Source organism: Castor canadensis, chromosome 14 (assembly GCF_047511655.1).
Source record: "Castor canadensis chromosome 14, mCasCan1.hap1v2, whole genome shotgun sequence".
Taxonomy (NCBI): Eukaryota; Metazoa; Chordata; class Mammalia; order Rodentia; family Castoridae; genus Castor; species Castor canadensis.
In genome coordinates this window covers 69,541,851-69,565,753 of record NC_133399.1, presented here as the reverse complement: position 1 = coordinate 69,565,753, position 23,903 = coordinate 69,541,851, and the positions used below count along the sequence as shown (strand labels likewise).

Here is a 23,903-nt window from a genome sequence, read left to right as displayed (position 1 = left end):
GGCTAGAGATTCATGTCAATTGTTTGATTCTGGTTGATGCTTTATTTCTGCTTGATGAAGGAAGGAGAAGAGAAGGAAAGGAAAAAGAAAAAAAAATCATTATGGAGAAGGAGGATTTCCCTGGGGCTGGACCTGCCTTGCTGGCTGTGCAGCAGATCACAGCTGTTAGGTGCAATTAAAGGCTGATTTGAGGATCAGTCTCTGAATTTTTTCCTGCACCTAGTGTGATGGGTGTTTCTATTCTGGCTAGAAGCAGTCAGAATTTCCCAGGTATGGCTCCAGCATCTCAGGGAGGTTTTTGGAGTCACAGAGCTTAGGTTTTCTGCTTCTGTACCCTAGTTGCCATCTTGGATCTCTCAACAAAATGGTTTCTTATGGATAAAAATGTACACAGGATAAATCTGCCAGAAGGGGACAGAAGTATTGTAGTGTAGGAGATATTTACTTAACAAATAGTTTTTGAAAAATGCTGTATTAAATCCTCAATCAAAAACTTGTCCTTTGCATTATGCCAAAACAGGGAGAAAAGAAAAAGAAAGGAAAGAAAATAGAAGAAAAGAAGGCATATAATGTGCTTGGCTGCAATTGAGTAGAGAATGATAGCCCAGTAGTAAATACTAATAAATAAATCACATGAAAACCACAGACTTAAGAGCTCTTTGAAGAAATAATGAAAAAAAATTTTAAAGAAAAATTTAGCGAAATGAGGACAGATAAAAAGCCCAATTAAAAGGATTTGTTAGATGTAAGATGAATGAAAAATTTTCACTAATTTTCTTCTTCCAATTTAAATTTCTATTTTGTTTTCACTACATAATTTTTGTTAGTATGTTGAATTTGAATCTTTTAAATTATTACTTAGCAAAAATATCTGGAAATAAATTTGTAATTCGAATAATCTATTTTACATTTTTGGTAGCAAGTCAAAATTCTGTGTTGAGGTGGTGCCAATGATAATAGCGGTACCTCTAAAAATTATTATGGTTCATAGCATTATAAACACATTCTTAGTAGTCCAAGCTATGAGAAACATCGGCTATAAAAAGTAAAATTTTGCTGGGCAACAGTAGCTCACACTTGTAATCCTAGCTACTTAGGAGGCTGACATTGGGAAGTTGTGGTTAGACAAGCCTGGGTAAATAGTTTGAGAGAATTTATCTTCAAAATAATCATAGTGAAATGGGCTGTAGGTGTGGCTCAAGCAATAGATGCCTGCTTTGCAGGTACAAAACCTTGAGTTCAAGACCTGGTGCCACCAAATTAAACAAAAGCCCTCAAATTGTATTTTAGATAAAACCCTAAATGAGATGAAGGACTATTTTTTATGATAAATTCACGTATACATGAATAAATATTACTGATTATCTGAGAGAGACATGGTTCATCATCAATTTCATTCTACTTCTTTATTTTGATGGATATAAGCTAAGTCAAATCTTAGTAACAAGAATAAATAAAATGAAATAAAAAATCTTTTTTATAGTGATGTCACTGAATTATTTCAGATTCTCCTGAGATACCGCACATGAATTTCAAGGCTCCGTCATGAAAAATGATTTGTGACATTTCAAATAGGCTCTCTTTCAATTTTCTTTTTCTTTTTTTTTTTTTTTTACAAATCCTATAACTTCTCCAGTGAGTGGCCAGTTACTCTGTTTTTTTCTTTTATTATTTATATGTGCATACAAGGCTTGGGTCATTTCTCCCCCCTGCCCCCTCCCTCTCCTCCCTACCCCCTCAATACCCAGCAATTTTCTTGAGTGGAAAGAATTGTACGTCACCTGACAAGCCTATGAATTATCTCTTTTCATAAGAGTAATTTACTTTTCTAATTTCTATTTACTATTTTTTTAAAAGGCTATATCAAAAGTAATCAATTCACATGATTATTGCTTATATCATCATCTTTCACTTCCAGGCATACAATGTTTATTCAATATTCAAAGTTGTTCTCATTTCAATATATATATTAGTCAATAAATTACCTTTTGATATAAATGCTTTATCGTGTTTGAGGCCAGCCTGGGTTATATAAAGAAATTCTCACAAAAAATAATATTTGTAATAGTAATAGTAGCAATCACAAGACTTATTCTATTATATGTTTTATATGTATTTTAGTCAAAACTTTGGAGCTGTATTTTGGGCATTAACTTTTTTGCAAGAAATGTCTTCTGCATAACCAAATTAGCAAAATCAGAACCATGTAGCAGAACCAGCTAACATGGTCATCCAACATCATAGTTCTCTTCTCCTAGAAATGTCTGGGGTACATACCATTATGTATTTTGAGGAACATAAAGAAAATGATAAATAAATTATGAATTTCATAATGCAAAACAAGGAATATAATTTTTTAGAGTTCTAAAAGCAGCCAAGTTTAAAATGATACGGATTTCTCATATGATAAATTCATCTGTTTTGTAAGTTATAAATTATGGCTTCATACAGCAAATGTCAATATTTAACTTACATGCTTTTTCATCATTCATCAAGATTGTTGTATGTAGTATTTCCACAACACTCAGTCTCTTTCATGCTTTTGAGACATGTTGAAACTATTCCAGGAATGGGGTGAGGGGAGTAAAGAAGAATGATGAAAAAAGTTAATTCAAATATAATATATTATAAGAATTTTTGTAAATGTCACAATGTACTCCCAGTACTACATTAATATAATAATAAAGCTATAGGAAGAATTTATTTAAAAAATACACATTTTTGTATGAAGAATAATGGTGCCCCAAAATATCTACATCTCTAGATATTGGGGACGTGTTAGATTTTATTCAAAAAGGAATTAAGGCTATAGAGAGAATCCAGACTGTTAATCGGAATCCTTGAGGTGAGAGGTTATTCTCGATTATGTGGATAGACCCAAAGAGAAATTCAAAGAAATTATATTCCTGGTTTTGACATTAGGGAAAGGGGCCATGAAGCAAATAGAGGCCACCTCTAGAAACTGGGGAAGGCAAGAAAGCAGACTGTTCCTTAAAGCCTTAGAGGGAATACAGCCTCACCAAGACCTTGATTTTAGCAAATGAAGCCCATTTCAGGCTTCTACATTTGCATTGTTTTAATTCATTAAATTAATTCTTAATTTGTTACAACAATAGAAAACTAATACAGACATACAATCAAAGTCATAGTTTTCTATTTATTAAGTATGGGTTCACAAAGTAGTTCTTTTTTGAATTACTATATTTGAGAAGATGAAATAAGAGTTATGTATAGAAATTGGATATAGTGGTCAAATTTCCTATCTGGTTAATTTTTTAAAATTGAGAATATACTGCTAAAATTTAATTGGCTGAGTAGTTTTTATAGGGAAAGTAAGGAAACATTTTAGAACACAAATAAGATTGAGATTGACAACAATACAAACACACACACCATATTCGAAATATACTCAAATATCAGCAAAAATCACAAAGAAATTCTATTTATTGACAATCAATGAATCTTGAAAATGTGGCAGTTGCTTCTGTGTTTAAAATGCTTTTCTTCTCAGCTAACGAGTCACTTACAAGGAAGAGTTTTACAAAGCAACTGCAAGAAATACTTTTGTTAAATTTTTGAAAAGCCATGATAACATTGTAACAGAAAAACCAAGATATTGTAAATGCCCAAACTGCACATTCTATCAGAGTTTACATATTCCCAACAAAGGTCCAAGCATATCTTATCTAAAATGGTGCTTCACTCTTGGCAGGGTGTGCATGAATCAGAAAGAGTTTGCCATCTTACCCAGCCCATGTTTAACGCACATTTATGAACCATTGCAAGCTGTTTCCTCTCCTCTCCAAATATTTCCAAGTATTCCTTTATTGGGTGCACCAGAGTATTTTAAAAGATATAATAGAAAGGTTAAGGAGAAGTTAAATAGATGCCTTTGTTTAAAAAAGATTTTTGTAAAACAGGTGGGAAAGTGCATGAGAAAGGAATATCAAAGATATTTGAAGATCTGGAAGTGATGTCCAAATTCCCCTTGATAAATATTTATGCTTCTTTCAAATGAATATATGCTCTTAAACCAAATGCTCCTGAAGGAAACCCATTGGTGAGGCAGAATAATCAGATTCTAGAGGATGATGAAGGAACTTGCTACCCATCTATGTATAAGGTGAGAAGGAGGAGCTATATGTGATGAACATTTCGGGAAAAAAATTCATGCAGGATTTTAAAATGCAAAGGCAAACTTTAGAAAAAGTAAATGTATGAAATGAAAGTGAAAGAGGCAAAGCAACATAGCATAAAAATAAAGTAAGCATAAAATACTGATTAAAATAATTTCAGTATATTAAAGGAACCACAAAAAAAATACTCAGAATACATTGTAACCAGTAAGATTCAGCAATATCTTGTCTGGGAATTAAAAGCAAAAGATTGAAAAATATGCAGACACATATGATTCAAAATAGAATTTGTGTTGCAGTAAATGTAACAAATTATATATTAAAACATGTATAAAGGAAATGTATGGGATAATTAAATCATTTTGAATAGAAATGCATTTTGTCACATATATAACAACTGGGGAAGAAAAAGAAAGTCAGCAGTTATTAGATTTTAACACATTCTTGGACATTTATGTTGCTCAATTAAATAAATGAGAGAAAATATGAATAGTAAATTAAAAACAAAGTAATCAAATATCAAAACAATTCAACCCAGGAGCTCAAAACAATGAGTTCTATAGTATATGAAAATAATCACCAAATTTCTACCATGTGTGGACCATTTCCAAATATTTCTTGCCTAATAAGAATATTTACAAAAATGAGCTCTTCATAGAAAACTAAAATGTTCCTATACTAACACATGGAAATGCAGAAGGAACAAAGTAATATTTGAAGAGGTAATTGTCTGAGATCATGCAAAATGTTACACAAATAATACTACATAGATTTAAATATATATAGTATGCATGGATAAAATAATATAATAAGTATAAAGCAGTTAAATATTATCAAATCCAGGCATTAGGGGTAAGAAAAATGGTAATAATTTTTGTTCAAACTCTAAAAGTCAAGACTGGATTGGATTGTGTGATAGTGGAAATGCTAAAATGATAAGACATGAATGTATAAAAACCTTAACAAGGGGAAATAGGGAGTAATTAAATAATGTGTGTTTAAGGTCATAGAAAGAAAATAAGATTGAAAGCAATAGAAAGATAATCACTTGAATATAGATAGGTTATTTTCTTTTTTTTAATAATAGAGAATATAAGTATTATTTTCACATGTGGTTCCAAAGGAGTATACAAGTGATATTTAAGATAATTTTTGTAGTACTGGGGGTTAAAGATTGGAAATTGAAGACAGATCTCAAGTAGAAAAATTAGGAGGATTGAAGTTTTAGCCAAAAGGGATGGTGATGGTAGCAGCAGTGGACATTTCATCAGAATTGTACCAGATCAGCTCCATTAGGAACAGAGACTGTAGCACATGAGTAAAAGAGCTTTCATATTCTTTCTTGGACTCATTCTACTTGAAGTTATAAGCGTTTGAGTCTTATGAGAGTTGGAGACTTGAATAAACTTTAAAATGCATAGGAAATAGTGTAATGGAAGCAATTCACCTACCATATCACCAAATTTTATTCACTAAATATGAATTGATTTTCTTTCCAGTTTAAGTAATGTGAAAGGGCTTGTATAGAAATCATTTTATAGATATCTTCTCTAGTTATTAGAATGAATGCATGAAGAAGTATATTGTAAATATAATATAGCTTTCAGTTTAAAACAATCTTTTCCCCATTAACCCAAATCACTAAATAGTATTTTCAGTGATTAAGTTACATTTTGAAATTAGTGAAATGTTTAAAAGTCTGCAATGATGCAACTATTCATAGTGTATACAAAACACACACTTCATTCAAATTCAGATCAATTTCATTATAAACTCTTTCCTATAAAATAAATATTTTTACACTTCCCTAGTTATTCTCTTGCTTTATAAGAAATTTGTTTCCATCAACTTTATCTATCAAAATAAGCTCACATCCAGCTTTTTATGGTTAACCATCAATGATGTTACTAATTTTTAGAATTCAAACTATACTACGGAAACATAGCAATAAAAACAGCATAGTACTGGCACAAAAGCAGACACCAAGACCAATGGAAAAGAATAGAAGACCCGCACATAAATCCATACAGCTTCAGCCTCTTGATTATTGACAAAGAGGCCCAAAACGTGATGGAGAAAAGACACTGTCTTCCACAAATGTTGCTGGGAAAACTGGATATCTGCATGCAGAAAATTGAAACTAGATCTATGTCTTTCAAAGTGGGTCAAAGACCTTAATATAAGGCTTGAAACTTTGAAACTAGTGCAGAAAAGAGTAGGAATACCCTTGAACATAGTGGCATCAACAATAACTTTCTAAATAGAACGTCAATGGCTTGGCAACTAAGAGAAAGGATTAATGAATGGACCACATGAAATTAAAAAGCTTCTGCATAGCAATGGAAATGGTCACCAGGCTGAAGATGCAATCTATAGAATGGAAGAAAATCTTCGCCAGCTATATATGCAACATGGGATTCCTAATCAGAGTTTACAGGGAGTCCAATCTAAACTCTCAAAGAATCAATGACCCAATGAAGAAATGGGCAAATGAACTGAGCAGAGCTTTTTCAAAGGAAGAAGTCCAAATGGCCAAAAATCACATGAAGAAATACTCAATATTCCTGGCCATAAAGGAAATGAAAATCAAAACCACATTAAAATTCCACCTCACTCTTGTTAGAATGGCGATTGTCAAGAACACATACACACACACACACACACACACACACACACACAGAAGTGCTGGCAAGGATGTGGGAACAAAGGACCTTGTACACTCTTTTGGAAATGTAAATTAGTGCAATTGCTATAAAAATAGTATGGAGGCTCCTCAAAAAACTAAAAGTAGAGCTATCATATGAACAACAATACCACTACTGGGCATCCTTCCAAAGGAAGGTAAGTCAGGTCTTCTTGCACACCCATGTTTATTGCAGACTTATTCATGAGAGCTAAAGTACAGAAACAGTCCAAATGCCCTAAAACTAAAGAATGGATTAAGAAAATGTGGTATTTATATACAATATCATTTTATTTACCATAAAGGATGAAAGTTTGTGATTTGTAGGTAAATGAATGGGACTGGAGAATATCATCTTAACTGAAGTTAGGCAAGCTCTCTAAAATAAAAGTTCAATGTTTTCACTTATATGTGGAAGATAGATCCAATACAAATACAAACATTGTCATATATTCATTATAAATCTATACAGAGCATATTTTGAAAAGTGATACTCTTAGAGAAGACTGAGAGGAGAAAAAGCAGAAAATAACGATATAAATTATACCTGTGTAGGAACAGGACAAAGCAAAACACACTGAAAACTGTTGCACAATATAGGGCATGGAAAAAAGGGTAAGGAAGTGCTGTGGAGGGGGTTAGATTGATTAAAGTACGATATACTTACAGGTAAAATATTACAGTAAAATCACCAGTGAAAGATAAACAGTGAAACAATGGAGGATAGGGATATATAATATGTCATGTTAAGGGGAGAGTTTGAGTGGATAGGGAAGGTAAAGGAGGGTGAAATATGGTTGATGCACTTTCTATATCTGTATGAATATGGAACTTTGAAAAATGCTGAAATTATTTTAAGAACCTGAATAGGGCCAGAGGGAGAATATGAAGGGGAGAAATCAAATCAAGGCATAATACACACACACACACACACACACATATGGAAATATATATTTATATATGCATATGGAAATATCACAATGAAACCCCCTGTATAGCTATCATATACTTATAAAAATGTTTTAAAAAAAGGTTTCACTACTTCCCAATATCAAAAAAGATTAACTATTCAATTCAAGCACCAAGGAAATCCCCCATGATACCAACTCATAATCTACATGTGCATTAAATACATAAATGCACATAAAATGAATATTTTATTTGGGATCTTATTTTTCCCAAGATGTTTGTTACTTCTAGTAAATTAGTACATGTATAAATCAAAAAGAGAAATTAATACAAACAGATGTAAATATAAAATATATTCATATTGACAACATCTTTAATTTAACTAGTAAAGGACATAACAAACTTGCACTTGTCAAGATGTTATACACTTGTTGATTGGAAAAAAATGTATATTCTTTAAAGTCAAAGAGTTCAATTTAATGTATTGCTAGAATGGTCTCCAAGTAGTTACATAGCTTAGCATTCAGTTAACATTAGAAATCCCTATACACACACTGCAATCAAACACTGCTGATACTTCACAGGAGTATATGATATACAGAGTTACCCCTGATGTGATGTCCTTGCTTTTAAGCATATTCTGTATTCTAAGCCATTGATGTATTTGCATATGAGTAGGTGTGTGGGTATAGGTGTGTGTGTGGTGAGGAGAAGCAGTACTCACACTGTAAATAATTTTTCTCTTAGGAATCTCTACTATATAACTGGAGTGATGAAGATCATAAATTTGTAAATATTCTTTCATGCTTACTTAAGTGTACCATGCCAAACATGGTTAAAAAAATAATGAAATCATAGCAAAAAATCATATTAATTTTAATGCTGGGCAAGAAAGAATTATTCAAGGTCAAGTTTATAAAATAAAGATATATAAACAAACAAATGATCTAAATATAAAAATTGATTTAGTAAAATTAGGATCCTAAAAAAGTTTTTGATATTCAATAAATGTAAGGAAACTAGGATAATGTGATAAAAGCTAGGATTGATGAAGCTGTCACATGATTAAAAACAATACTTAATATTTGGCCTAGTGAAACAAACATATTTGGTTCAATTCCGTTATCCTGTCCCAAGACAGACTTGCATAAAATTATTTTTTAAAAACACTTCAAAACACTTTAATACATCTTATAAAAGAAATTAGAGGCAAGCATGGTGACACATGCATTTAAACTGGGCACTCAGGAGGCAGATGCAGGAGGAATGCAAGTTTCAGGGCAGCCAGAGCTATATAGTAAGACCCTGTCTCAAAAATCCAAAGGCATTGGGTGCAGTTCAGTGGTAGGGTTCTTGACTAGCATGTAAAAAAGTCCTGATGTGATCCCTAGCACTGAAAGAATGGTGGGGGGGAGGGAGGGAGGAAAGGGAAAGGAAAGAGAGAGGAGAAGAAAGGAAAAAGGAGAAAGAAAAGGAAAATGGGGAAAAATGAAAAGGCGAATGGAAAGAGGAAAGAGAAGGGAAGGGAAGGAAAAAGGAAGAAAAGGAAAAAAGGAAGGAAAGAAAAAGGGAGGAAAAGGAAAAGAGGAAGAAAAAAGAGAAGGAAGGGAGGAAAGAAGAAAGGAAAAAGAATTTGGAATTTTAAAATGAGGGATCTGCTTTTAAAATATTAAGTGGAAATATTTCTGGTAAGTGGATCAGTATGAAAAAAATGCATGTTTTCCTGTGCTGTTGTATAGAACGCAGCCTGGTGTTTATAAATACTCAATAATGTATGTTGGATGAACAGATCAACAGTTTGATTTGATGAATTTGAATTGTACATATAAATCAGTGATTTTCTATATTTTTCAGTGTGACAGGTAAGAGAGCGAAAGGGAGAGAAATTAAGGGGACGAAATAAACAAACCTAATTTTTCATTGCATTTCCTATACTGCACATTTCTGAATCAAATAAAATACATGCATTGAAATAGTCAGCATCATATTCAAACAATATTGGGGCTACCTAGGCAAAACATGGGAGGTAAAAAAAATATTCTACATGGTACCCAAATGACTATCATTTTTCCATGTCTCTTTTTCTCCCCTTCCCCGTTTTTGGTTATATTGGGGTTTAAACTCAGGACCTCATGCTTGATGCACAAGCCCTTTTCCACTTGAACCATATCCCAGATCTTTTTTGCTTTTAATTATTTTCCAAATAGGGTTTTACACTTTTTATTTGGGCCTGCCTCACCCCGGGATCCTCCTCCCTGCACCTCCTGAGTAGCTGAGGTCACAGGCAGGCACCATCACACCAGTTTGTTCTTTCAGATAGGGTTTAGATAACTTTTTTTAACCTGAGATGGCCTTGAATCTACTATCTTCACCTCTAAAGTAACTAGGATTACAGCACGGGCCACTGGGTACTCTACAAAATTAATTCAGATGGACAAATGTGTTATTTGTAGCAAAATGTTAATTTATCTTAACAAACATCATTCCATTTTGAATTATATTTGTAACTCTTGTAAGGAGAGAGATACTCGTTTTTTAGAAAACAATTTTTATCAATTTTATAATGTTCTACTCACTAAAATACATTGTCCAGTCAAGTAGTAGTTTAGAATCTTGAAGTTTTACAAGATGTTCTTGTTCTAATTTTTGAATGCAAGGATCACCACTTATAAACAACCTTGTTAAACAAACTTGCTCCATTTTAATTCTTAAGAAAAAGGGGATTTCCACAAGAATTTCTATTGTAGTTCTTTTATATTTAATACAGTTAAGAGACTTAAAAACTGATTCAGTTTAACTATTTGAAGTGTTTTAGTATTATATTAAAATATATAAATGATTAGGTAATGAAAAAATGTATTTTAAGACACTAATTTTGCATCTGTGGCAAAAAGTGTAAATCCATAGAAAGTAATTAAAATTACACTTTACTTAAGTGTGAAAGAATAATTGCAAAGGATGGCGCTAAACAGATAAAACTTCCTATCTATTTCAGCAGGGTATGGTGGTAAATGCCTGTAATCACAGCATTTGGAGGCTGAGGCAGTAAGTTTGGGAGTTTGAAGGCATCCTGGGTTACAAAGTAAGATCCTGTCTCAGAAACAAAGAGAAAAAAACAACCTTAAAAGACTATTGCAAAGATTGAGCTCAACTCTGATGAAATCAAAGGAAGGGTCTTTAAGCACTGGCATGAGTTCGTGGAATCTATTGTGTAATGTCAGGAGGAAGGTTTGTGATGAGACTGGCTGTGTTTGCTAAGAGACTTACAGGAGTAAGGCCATACCTGACCACAGAGACTGAGAAAAGGTTTGTAACCCTGAAGATGTTTCCAGGCTCTGGAAAAAGGCATTTCTGTGCTATAAAACCACCCAATAGCTGAGAGAAGCATCACACATAAAAACAGCTGAGAAAGTATTTACAGTTGTAACTTTTCTGAAGTAAATGATCTAAGAAAATGAAGGCAAGGGGTCTAGAGTCAGCTTGAGCTTTCCTGAAACCGAGGGGAATTTGTGGCTGCTGTGGACATACATGACAAGGTAAAAGAGTTCAATTTATTTTAGACATGATAATGAGCTGCAGAATAATTATGTCAAACTTGTATTCATAATATAACATAGGACAAATACAAATTCATTACTCATTAGCTTTTAACAATAAGATAAAAAATGCCTTATTGATTGCATCAAGAACTAGTGAGATAGTAGGGAATAACTAAGGATTACCTAGGACCAGAAGAAGACAGTAAAATGAATATAGCATTCAGAACCCTTTACATGTCAGGGAATTTGCCTCTCTGAAAGAAACAGAGAAAAAACTCAGCTGCACAACTTCAAGGTTGGGAATGATAAAAGTTGTTTTCAAAGCCTATAACCACCTGCGTTGTCCTGAAATCAAAACTACTGTGTGCTGAAAGAAAGGATAAAACAGAATGAAACTTGTCATCACACTTAGTACATTATGTGAGTTCCAGTCCTTCAAATGGTATTAAGATGCTTGTTTTGGCAGCACACTTACTAAAATAGGTGTGAAACAGACAAGATTAGCATGGCCCTTGTGCAAGGATGGCATGCAAATCTGTGGTGCTCTTAAAGAAATAATATTAAGGCAAGTCTGAAACTCCTAATCCCCCAGGTACCTGGCAAAAGAAAATTCTCTGTAGGATTAAGATAGCATCAGCAGAGAACTCAGAAATGCTTTAGGATTTAAATTATCCCCAAATAATAGGTTTTTACCCCTGGAAAATATTGAAATGAATTGTCACAACAGAGAAGACCAACGGTTTTAGGTAATGAACCCTTAGAGTCTGAAAGAAATAGATTTTTTGCTAATCACGTCAAGGTGACACCAAAATAATAAGGGAAGAAATCTACTATGTACCCATATTGCATAAGATATTATACATTGTCATATTTCACTTGCCTTATATTCCTTTTCAAATTTCAATATTATGGAGTTTTAAAAAATCAATATACTTTCAAGTATTTTAACAGGACTTGGATCAGAATGATTTCATATTCATTTTTAGAATAGCAATAAGAAAACAGATTTTCATTCTATCTGTGGATAGTATGCAATGGAGTACAACCAACACTGTAGAAGCTGAGATTTTAAAGGAAAGTTCAGATTTCATCATTGGATCATGGCAATCAAACTAAATTAAGAGAAAGCACAGTTTGAATAACCTAATGAAGGAAACTGACCCTCTCATAGACCCAGAACTATGGGGAAGTCAAACATAAATCCATGTATCAGGATTCAGTGACTCCCAGTCACTTCTACAGTGATTTGATATTTAGGTGACACATATTTTGTCCAACATGGCGACTCACAGCTAAAATTAATTTCATTATGTGCTCTATTAAAGGATAATCTGTTCCTACATGGAGGGCTCTGTTGGGTTCAGTGAGAGATGCATGCTGATATTTCTGGCTCTACATGATTTTTATTTGCATAATTAACCTACCACCTAATCATTCCATATGAAGAGCTATTAACCTATAGTTGTCTATGAGCAACTTCTATTATATTTGATATGTATTTTAAATTAATGCTTGAATTATTAGTAGATACATTGCTTATCATATACACTGTGCTACTATAGTAAGGATACACCAAAATCTGGTTACTTAATAAGATTTAATGGGAAAAAATGGTTAATGTAAGAAGTGAAGCAAAAATTTCTGGAATGATAGCCTTGAGCAGATAGTAGGAAGCAGAACATAGTCCCAAGTAGATTGTTGACCTTAGTTAGAAGTAAAGGCCATATATCTCTGTCAAAATGAGAAATATGTGGGGGGTGGACAGCAGATGCACTAACTGGAAGTTGTTTTTAGATTACTTCTAATATATGAGCAAAATATGAAATATTCATCAATGCAGAGTGACAATGAGGAGAGAAAAAAAGCTAATCCCTTCTGAATTCATCTCCTTTTTCCCTCTTCCTCCTCCTTTTTTCTTTAATATTTATTGTTAATGTATTTAAAGTCCTTTCATGTGGTCTGGGAGGCAATAACTGTACCATGAAATAGACTGTTCCCTTCTCGTCTTGAGTTTTTTCCTTATCCTCTTACAGGCTCTTCTCAGGTTTGAAAAGATGAATTATGTATATCTATATATTTCCTAGCAGTCATATGTTTTGTTCTTAAAATAGTTGAAGGTCTCCTCCAATGTGCATTAGCACTGGAAGCAACAAGACTTAAAAGAGAAAAAAGTCATTCTCAATGGTAAGATCCAACCAGCTAGAAAATCAGATTTTTTTAATTCAGAATTTTATTGGAAATTATAAAGAAATGTGAAAAGATAATAGTATGGAGAGAAGCTACAAGGTCATAAGACATGAACTGTTATTATGCAGAAGTTTATAAACAATATGAACTAGAGTTCTGTCAAGATCTTCTTTAAGAGGAATCCTATGATTAAACACAAAAGAAAGAATAAGACATTGAAGAAGTCAAGTTCTAGTAGGAAAAGATGTCAGTCAAGGTTCAAGAAGCAGATACCAAACGAATATGTATTTTGGCTTGGATTATAAGAAGAAGCCCTAGCACTTTTTTCAATTTTTCTTGGATTCAGAAGAAATCTCCATTTCCAGTGTTAAACTTGTAGAAATGTAACACTATATTTTCCCCTCTCTGTGATCTGTTATAAAAATATATGTTATATATTAGATCAGTTTTAGGGTCGTAGAAAACTTGAGAGGAATAAACAGAGATTTACCTTGTATTTCCTCCTTCCACACATGGCCAGCTTTCTCCACTATCAGCATTAACACCAGAGTGGTACATTTGTGGCCATTGATGGATACATGTTGTCATCATTTTCAATACTGTGATTGGGATACAGTTTGAGAAGATTCCCCAAAACTTCATGTGTTCAGTATTTGGCCTTTAGTGTGACAATTCTGAGAGGCAGTGGGACATTTAAGAGATGGGGTCTACTGGAGGATTCTTATGTCATCAGGGAAGTTGTCTTCAGAAGGGGTTAAGGTATTTCTCATGGGACCCTGATTACTTCTCAAGACAGGCTTGTTACAAAAGCCTGAGACTGGATCCATCCAGCCTCTCTGCATTCCTTTTTGGCTGTGTGATCTCTTTTCCCACGTGAACTCCTATCATTTCCATGTACAATGACATGATACAGACAGCAGAAATCGTCATTAGAAACTGTGTCATGTTATTTGGACTTTCAGCCTCCAAAACTATGAGCTAAGTAAGTTTCTTTTATTTATGATGTTTACCAGCCTTGGACACATTTGTTACAGTATCAGAAAATGAGCTAATACAATCATTGAAATTCTATAGTTCACATAAGATTTCATACATGGTTTTATGTATTCCATGGATTTAATAAAAATACAATATGTATTCACCATTGTAATAATGTGCAGGAGAATTTCAATGCCTAAAATTCTCTGTGCTCTGCCTAATTATTCCTGCATCCCCATTAACCATGGCATAAACCACTGATGCTTTTCCTGTCTCCATTCTCTTGCCTTTCCCAGAATGTCGTATACTAGAAGTCATATAGTATATAGCTCTTTCTGATTGACTTCATTCATTAGTAACATGTTTAAGGTTCCTCCAAGTATTTTTATGATCTAACAGCTCATTTCTTTTTAACACTGAACAATATTCCATTATATGGACATATCATAGTATATCCATTTGTCTTCTAAATGAAATATTGGTTGCTTTCAATTTTTGGCAATTATTAATAAAAGTGCTACAAACAACCATGTGTAGGATTTTCAACTCCTTTGGGTAAATACCAAGGAACACAATTATTGAATCATGTGATTGGGGTTCTTAGTTTTGTCAGAAATTGCCAACTTTCTTTAAAAGTGACCATAACATTTTACATTTCGAACATCAATGAATACTAGTTCCCGTTGCTCCACATTCTTCTCAACATTTGGTGTTAGGTGACTTTCCTTTTCCTGGCCATTATTTTTCTGCACATACTTTTAAATGAATGCATTCAAATCATCCCAAGATCCTTTCCTGAGCAATCTTGAGTTCCTTGAACCTAAAGAAAAGTCCAAGAGACAAAAGTAGTAAATGTAATTAAGACCTGAATGTTTCAGAGTAAAGGAATATAATTAAATCAGTGATGGTAACATCATTAGCTTATAAATTCTAACAGCTTAATAGGAGGTGATGTGTTTCCATTTATATTTTCTACATTTCCTTTTCTTTATCTTTTTAAGCATAAATGTGGTATATTGTGTGTCATCATGAAAAGCAGAACATTTCAAACACTTTGCTTATGATATTTAGAAAGTGCAACTTAACACTTTCATTATAATTTGACCAGAGTAGATTTAGCTAGACAGAACAATTTGTTAGCATGTTATACATATGCTTTTAGGCACCTTTAGCAGATGATAACTATAGGAAGAGAATAAAAAAGTATAAAACTACAATGAGGGGGTATCTAATAAAAATAAGATAATTGTGTCATTCTTACCACATGAACTCGATTTAGAATATTGAAGGGAAATAAAAATCACTAGTATGTAAAACAACCCACTGTGGTAAGAAGCATAAAAATATAGGTAGTAAATTTCAATGAAGAATATTAACATTCATTGAATGAGCTCATAAAATCAAGTGCTTAAAACCAAAGTACTTCAGTATCTCAAAGTTTATTTTAAAGGTCTTTTTCTTTTTTTCCAGCAGCTTTGTGTTTTTCTTTATTAATGAAATATAAAAGTGTCAGACCAGTAGAAATTCATACAAATAACTTTATCTGGAGATATTTTATACAGTTAAATATTAATGTTTCTAATTCATAGCTGTAAATTATTCACAGAAAGGAAAAGAAACAAAGGGTGAACTTGAATGGAAGAAAATATTATTTGAAGTAGAGTAAGTATAGTATGGCAAAAACAAAAATGGGAGGAAGAACATTCACCATCTGTAGCAGCTTCTCAGAGATTCCTCAAAAGGAACAAACTGTGTCTTGCATGAGTGTTTGAGTAGGGTCACAGACTACCTTAAGAAAAGCACAGATAGGAGAATAGGATAATTTAGTATATGGCAGGTGAGGCTCTGTCTTTAGTAGTCCACAAAGCAAAAAGTGTGAATGAGAGAGTTCTGGATTTTAGATCTTATTTATTTCCTGTAGATCCATTTAACTCTACAGGACTGTAGCAAGGTGTTACAACTCCATTTACTCTTCTGAAAATGTGGATCTTAATAATCACCTCATCAAGCTGTGAGAATTAGAATATAAGCATTGCAAAGAAGACTCGAGCAACATTTGACACACAGAAAATGTTCAATAAATGGGTGCAAATTAATATTATGCTCTGATTATTAGCCAGAGACAAGCAGATATTCTCTAGAGAATTAGAATAGGAGATTTTACATCATTTGAGACTCTGCTTTAATTATTAATTTATTTAAGATAACAGATATTTACTTGTTATTTTTGTTATTTTAATAAAGTATATATATATATATATATATATATATATATATATACACACACATAAGTATGTAAGCTCATATCTTCTAGAAACACCCTCACAGACACAGCAAGAAATAGTGTATTACCAGCAATCTGGACATCCCTTAATGCAACCAAGTTGACATATAAAATTAATCACCACAATGTATATATTCAACATTGCACTTTTTCACCCAATATAATATTTGTCTTATATCACATTCATGTGGACCTTCTCATTTACTTCTTTAAATTGGAACTATTTCTGATTTTCTTATCATCTGATTATTGAAACTGGGAAAGTTGGAATAAGGATTTTAGCTAGTGAAAGCACCAATTAAAATGTCCGCTGTTCTGTAAGCCACTAAATAAAATTTAATCTTAATATACTTTGAATCAGATGCCATTTTCTTTCATTGTAATCCCAATGTCTGTGATTAAGTCCTAGTGGAGAAATAAGTGGTTAAATGACAACAGAAGGGAATTTCTATTAAAAAACTGAAAACTTAAAGCAACAGAGGTCAACATGAGAAGGGGATCAGGAACCAGTGTAAAGGTCAGTTGGAAATGAATCAACATGGGGTGTAACACATGTGTACATGAAAGCAATGCTAGAAATCTCCCTGTATAGCTATCCTTAACTCAACTAGCTAAAACACTTTGTCTTTCTTATTATAGCTTATGTCTTCTCTTCAACAAAATTAGAGATAAGAACAGGGGAAGAGGGTGGGGGAGGGGGCAGGAGGGAGAAATGAGCCAAACAATGTATGCATATGTGAATAAATGAATAATAAAAAAACTTAACTGAATGTTTTCTACTTTTACTTAGTTTAATTATACATGCAATTACTTAGTTTCTTTAATGGCACTGGCTCTAGTCCCATAATTCTGTTACTAAGATATCATTTATAGCAGGTGACAATCTTTAGAGACAGTTATGTAGATGGAGTAAGAGAGAGGAAAAAACCACATTTTCCCACAACATACATTAAAATACTATTCCTTTGTCTGTCAATACCACCATATTAAGTACAAATCTATCAGTTTGTGATATAAGGTTTAGAGATTTACCCTAATGTATTTATATGATTTGAAATAGTACATTTTTTCTAAAATGACAACAGCAAATAGCTTATTAAATAAGTTACAATGTGGTGAGGAAAAAAACCAAACAAAAATCCCATGTATTTAAATACTTAACCTTATGGCATTCAGCATAGATTTTTGGTTTCCTTGATTTTAAAGAAGACCAAAAGTAGTTTTTATTTCTGTGGATTTGACCTTTTCAAATTTATCTCACACATTTTGGGATGATGTACTTGCAAGATTAAAGCTGTCTGTAACTGTAAGTTATATTGAGTATCTCGTTGATGGCTAAAATCATTTGGATATAATAAAAGCTTTAGTCAAGGACATCAAGGACAAGAAATTGACTTTCAGTGTAAATCAAAAATCTAAACGTACATTTAAGTATTTTAGCTTCTGAATATAGTTTCTAATTTCTTTAGAGGAGAATGTCTGTAATATATAATTTAGAAAAGTATTTCTATCTTCCTAATCAGCAAATATATTTTAATTTTGCAAGTATGACAACCTAGTATGATTTATTGACTCGCTTCTTGAGATCAATTCATAGAACTCTCTATAAAGTAGAAGTGTTCTTAGACATTGGAGAATTATGATGACTATTACTGCAAAATATACCTCTGATTTTAATCATTTAGGTTTTAGAACAAATTTTTAGCATCTCTGTGTGTGTGTGCACACACATGTGAGTGTGTGTGTAACTATAGTTAAGAGAACAAGATCCAAAAGAATCCTTATCATCTAGATTAAATGTGTAAGACTTGAAATGTGAGTATGAATGTCCACATGTTCAGGAAGTAGACTAGATATGATCATACAAACTGAAAAGAATTCATTACTTATTTCATGTTCAACAAAGTATCTTTAGCTACATTTGCTCTAGATCTAAATTCTGCATATGAGGGAGTTCATATGATTTTTTGGTCTTCTGAGTCTGGCTAACTTCTCTCAGAATGATGTTCTTCAGTTCCATCCATTTATATGCAGATGATAAGATGTGGTTGGACTTGGATCACATGACAAGGGAAAAGCACATACTGGAGGTAGAGGAACAGATAGAAAACAAAAACATGAAAGCATTTGATGCCCCACTCCAGAAGAACTAATACAGAAATTTTAAAGCGACAGAGGTCAACTTGAGAAGAGGATCAAGAACCATTGTCAAGATCAGTTAGAGATGAATCAACATGGGTTGTAACACATTTGTACATGGAAGCAATGCTAGGAATCTCTCTGAATAGCTATCTTTAACTCAACTAGCAAAAACGCTTTGTCTTCCTTATTATGCTTATGTTTTCTCTTCAACAAAATTAGAGATAAGGGCAGAACAGGATCTGCCTGGAAGTGATGGGGGGAGGCAAGGAGAGGGTGGAGGAGGGGGGTTGGAGGAGAAATGACTGAAACAATGTACGCACATGTGAATAAATGAATAATAAAAAATAATAACAATAAAAAAAGAAAATTAATAACCTATCTTCATCCTGATTAAAATCAGCAGTAATTCATCAAAAAAAGTACCCTTAGCACTTCATCATTAAAGAATGTGAAATTTGTGCATTAAGAGAATGTTTAATTATATTGTTGCATGTCATGCTACCCAGTAACATATTCCTTTTTTTAACTGGAAAAGTTAAATTCCTTTCAATAAAAGATATCTTATTTCTTCTGTAATTTTGCCCACACATCATACACAAAATGACTTATTCAAAGTTTGACAACAAATATTACTACAAATAGAGAATTACTAAATTATATTATATTTCATAAAAGCTATCTTTACTTCTAGCAAAATATAATTAAAAGAGGCAATTTTAATTATTTATGAATTTTACCAAAATTTTCTAATGATTACATTGTTGAACATACCTGTTCTAAATTAATATTTCTTCATATTTTGATAGAAACATTAATTTATTTATTGAGTTCATTTGAATGTAATTTCTTCCCTAATACTTATTCTGTGGTTGTGGTGGGAAATTAATCATATTTTGGTGAAGTTGTCTCATGTGTGTAATTTGATAATAAATATAAGGAACTTTAGTGTAATCTGATTGCAATAGCAGATGGAGGAGAGTTTATTTTTTATTCTTAATTATCTTGTATATAAAATGCAATTTGAAAATAGTTATAATTTTAAGCTATTATCTTAGTGAAATAGAATTTTAACTATTTATATAATAAGACATAAAAACTACTTAATGAACCATTATATTTTAATATGTATAGGAGCAAGTGTGAATTTCATTACAGATTTCAATTCAATGTAAATTACCTCTTTGATATTCATTGACCAAGTTATTTATTTTAAATGAGAATTTCTCTTAAATATTATTTATAATTAAAAGAACACATGAAATGCAAAGTATTGTTTGTTTTGAAAAAGAGTCTTTGATTACTGCATTGCCATCAATTAATGCCAAAGAGTCTCACCGTTTGTAAGAAACTATCAGACAATGGGCTCCCTTTATGTTTTAAAGTAAAAGACTATGGATAAATTTTCTTTACGGATTAATATTTAGCATTGATGCCTCCACCTGTTTTGTATTTACAGTGAGCAATTTAAAAAATTAGAATCAATTTATTTGCAGAATCAATGTTAGTTTTAAAATATTGTTCATGCACATTTATGTTTGAAGATTATTTGAATTAATATGTAAAGACTATTTACATGTTGATATATTCATTGTCCCAGTTCAATAAGGAATTCTACCATTCCCTGTGAGGTCCGTATAAAGAAAGGGCATCCTTGTAATATGAAGAAAGGTATACTGTTGGTTCATTTACATCATCACTGAGTTTTCTACTAGCTTAATGATACCTAGCATTTGGTTGAAACAATAATTCTGTAAAAAGTGTAGGTCATTTTTTGCATAGTATAGACTTGGAAGAATTTATATATATATGTTATACATATAATGTATATATATAATCAACTGATTATACCAACTCAGGGATAATGATGCTTTCAGCCTGTGATAAGGGTATGTTAAAGGAGTGATGACTGGACAAAGTCTTCTATTTGGATTTTCCCTTTTCATTTTTTTGAGATATATAAATCTATACATCTGAGAATGTAGCTTATATTTAGAAATATCTATGTGCATTTCTAAATACTTCAGGTGCTGATTTATTTATTCAAAATATTGAATTGACATGGAAATGATATAGCTATCATTATCTCAAATAGCAAAAACCTTTGGTCCTTCCTATTATGGCTTATACTCTCTCTTCAACCAAATTAGAGATAAGGGCAAAATAGTTTCTGCCTGGTAGCAAGGGGGTCGGGGGGAGTGGTGGGGAGGCAAGGGAAGGGGTGGGAGGAAGGGGGAAGAAATGACCCAAACATTGTATGCACATATGAATAAAAGAAAAAAAAAAGAGCTTAGTGAGTTTTCCTACCTCAGAGGTAGGAAATTAATCAAGTATTCAGAATCAGTGTAAGAGCAATAATTGATATATTTATTTTAATTTTAAATTAATCTATGGAGTGATTTACTAAATAGACCACTGCTAAATGGGTATTGAAATGCTGTCATCCATTTAATAAGTTATTCATGATATTTAAAAAATATTAAATTGTCTTTCTTGTTTATGTACCTGATGTAAACTTGTAAATTACTTTTCAAGTTATCTGGCAATAATAGGAGTTAATTTAGAATACATTTTTAGCAGAATTTATTCTTGTTTAAAGAGTGTATATGGAAAATATAGTTTCCTTGGGAAAAAACACATCGGAAAACACATCCTTATCTATGCCACCACATAATTGAATATTTGTATTTAGTACTGTTTTTAACTGGTATGTGTGATCGTTGCCAGTCAATGAGCAGACATCTTACAAGTATTTAACTATGTTTAATAATATAATATGATTGCTATAGAATGATTCATGAACACAGACTAATTACTGCATTTTCAACGCTGCAAACATGTCACTGTTACGTGATACTAAGTGTACTGACTGAGCAGACTTTAATGACATCAGACAGTGTCACAGTCTACATTTTGAACTACTTCATAGTTTGAGGAATAACATCATTTTAGCTTGTGTGATATTTTTAAAGAAAAAACAGTTTTGAGTTTTTAAGTTAATAAATACTCCAATAAAACAGGATGCACGTACTTTGTTTAAATATTTAGAACTGATTTATAAAAATAGACATAGATATTGCTGAAAATAATATTTTCCTCAAATACTGAGATAAATGAAAGCATTTTTGTTTGATTGTTCTGTTCTGAAGATACTGCAAAATGTGGAAGTGTTAACTATAGAAGTGATTATTTTGCCTGGTTTCTCGATTCTTAAAAATCAAATAAAAATGGTCAAGATAGATATTACCTGTTATTGTGACTATCTAAATAACCTGTGCACAGGGTATTTTGGTATCAATACAAGTCTAGAGTAGACTATTCTTTTCTCAGAGCTCTGGTCCAAATGACTTTTTTTTTTAGCTCATTCAAAGAGGACCATTTTACCTCTGGCACTTTTCATTCACATCTTTGTGTGCTCTTGTCTATGCTGCAGCAGAATAGTTCTCAATTCAATTACTAATTATGTTCAGTAATGATATATTTACTTTTCCTCAGGTACTCAGAAATACATGTAGCCATAAAATAAAAAAAATATGTCAGACATCATTATCTAAAGGTGATTTTCTAAATGATTCTACAAAAACATAGGCACCAAGAGTGTTGGCTATGAAAATTGGTGCCTAGAATTTTTGCTCTAACACACTTTAGATGAAACTTTTGACATAACTGCAATTAAAGTTTCATAACTTTAACTAGAGCTTTTATTTCATTATTAGCATGAAATAGATAATGGCAATTACTTCAAAGAAATTTTAAGTCATATGCCTTAATTACATCAGTTTTTATTTATTGAGAGTGTATATTGATACTTTATGCCAGTGACTGTGCTGAAGATTATAAAATAGTAAGAGAAAACAAACAAACCTCATAGAGACCTTCTGCAAATAATCACACAAGTGTGGATTTGAAATTTTAACAAATGCCATGAAGTAGAAATTCAAGGTGATTTAATTCTAAAACTAATGACAATTCTTCATAGAAATAAGCAAGCCCATCCTAAAATTCTTATGAGAACTCAAGGAAACCCAAATAGAGTCTTGAAAAAGAGAAACGATGCTGGAAACCTCTTTACATCTCCTAGTTTCACAATATCACAATGTACTACAAAGTTCAATAATCAAATGCTGTGGAACAAGCATAAATACAGACATGTGTACCAATGAAGTCACAGAAATGAGTATATATATATATATATGTATATATATATATATATATATACATATATATATATATACATATATATATATATATATATAAATGGATTAGTATATATATATAATTATTTTTGGCAAAGATGCCAAGACTATTCAATAGAAGTAAATATTTAACAAACTCTTCTGGGAAAATTACATTCACATGCAAAGATTGAAATTGAACCCATACCTAATGTTATATATAAAGCTTAATTCAAAAATCAATGATATAAATGTAGGATCTCAAATAATAAATTTCTTTGCAATAAACACAGGCCAAAGTTTCATGAGATTATATTTGTAAATATTTTCTTGAATATATCACCAAAGACACAGATAACCAAACAGAATATGAATAAATTGGATTTCATGTTGTTTAAATGTTCATCAAAAGACACATCAATAGAATACGCAAACAACCCACAGAATGTGTAAATCACATTTCTTGTAAAGGACTATTAACAAGAATATATTGAGAGCTCTTACAATTCAATAACAACAAAAACAAACTAACTTGATTCAAAAGTCAGCAAAAATATAAATGTTTATTTCTCCAAACAAAATATACAAATGACCAATGAGCACATTACAGGATACTCAACATCATTAACCATTAGGGAAATGCAAATAAAACCTACCAAGAAGGCTACCATCAAAATGTAAGAAAGTATGTGTTGGCAAGTGTGTGGCAAAATTGGAAACTCTGTGAACTGTTGGTAGAATTGTAAAATGGTATGTTCACTGTGCCTAATAGTATGGTGGTTCCCTACAAGATTAAAGAGAAAATTACCATGTGAAAATCAGCAATTCCATGTACAGGTAGATACCTATATGAAATGACAGCAGTTCTAGAAG

At 32.1% G+C, this 23,903-nt stretch overlaps 1 protein-coding gene and 1 non-coding gene across 3 annotated transcripts in view; both read left to right on the top strand.

The window, feature by feature from the left end:
• The window catches only part of Sgcz (sarcoglycan zeta), a 1,041,297-nt gene that overhangs the window by 702,942 nt on the left and 314,452 nt on the right, over positions 1–23,903 (top strand). The window lies entirely within an intron of this gene.
• Positions 11,718–11,824, top strand: LOC141417058 (U6 spliceosomal RNA). The gene has a single exon (XR_012441687.1). It is a non-coding gene; the product is annotated as a U6 spliceosomal RNA (small nuclear RNA).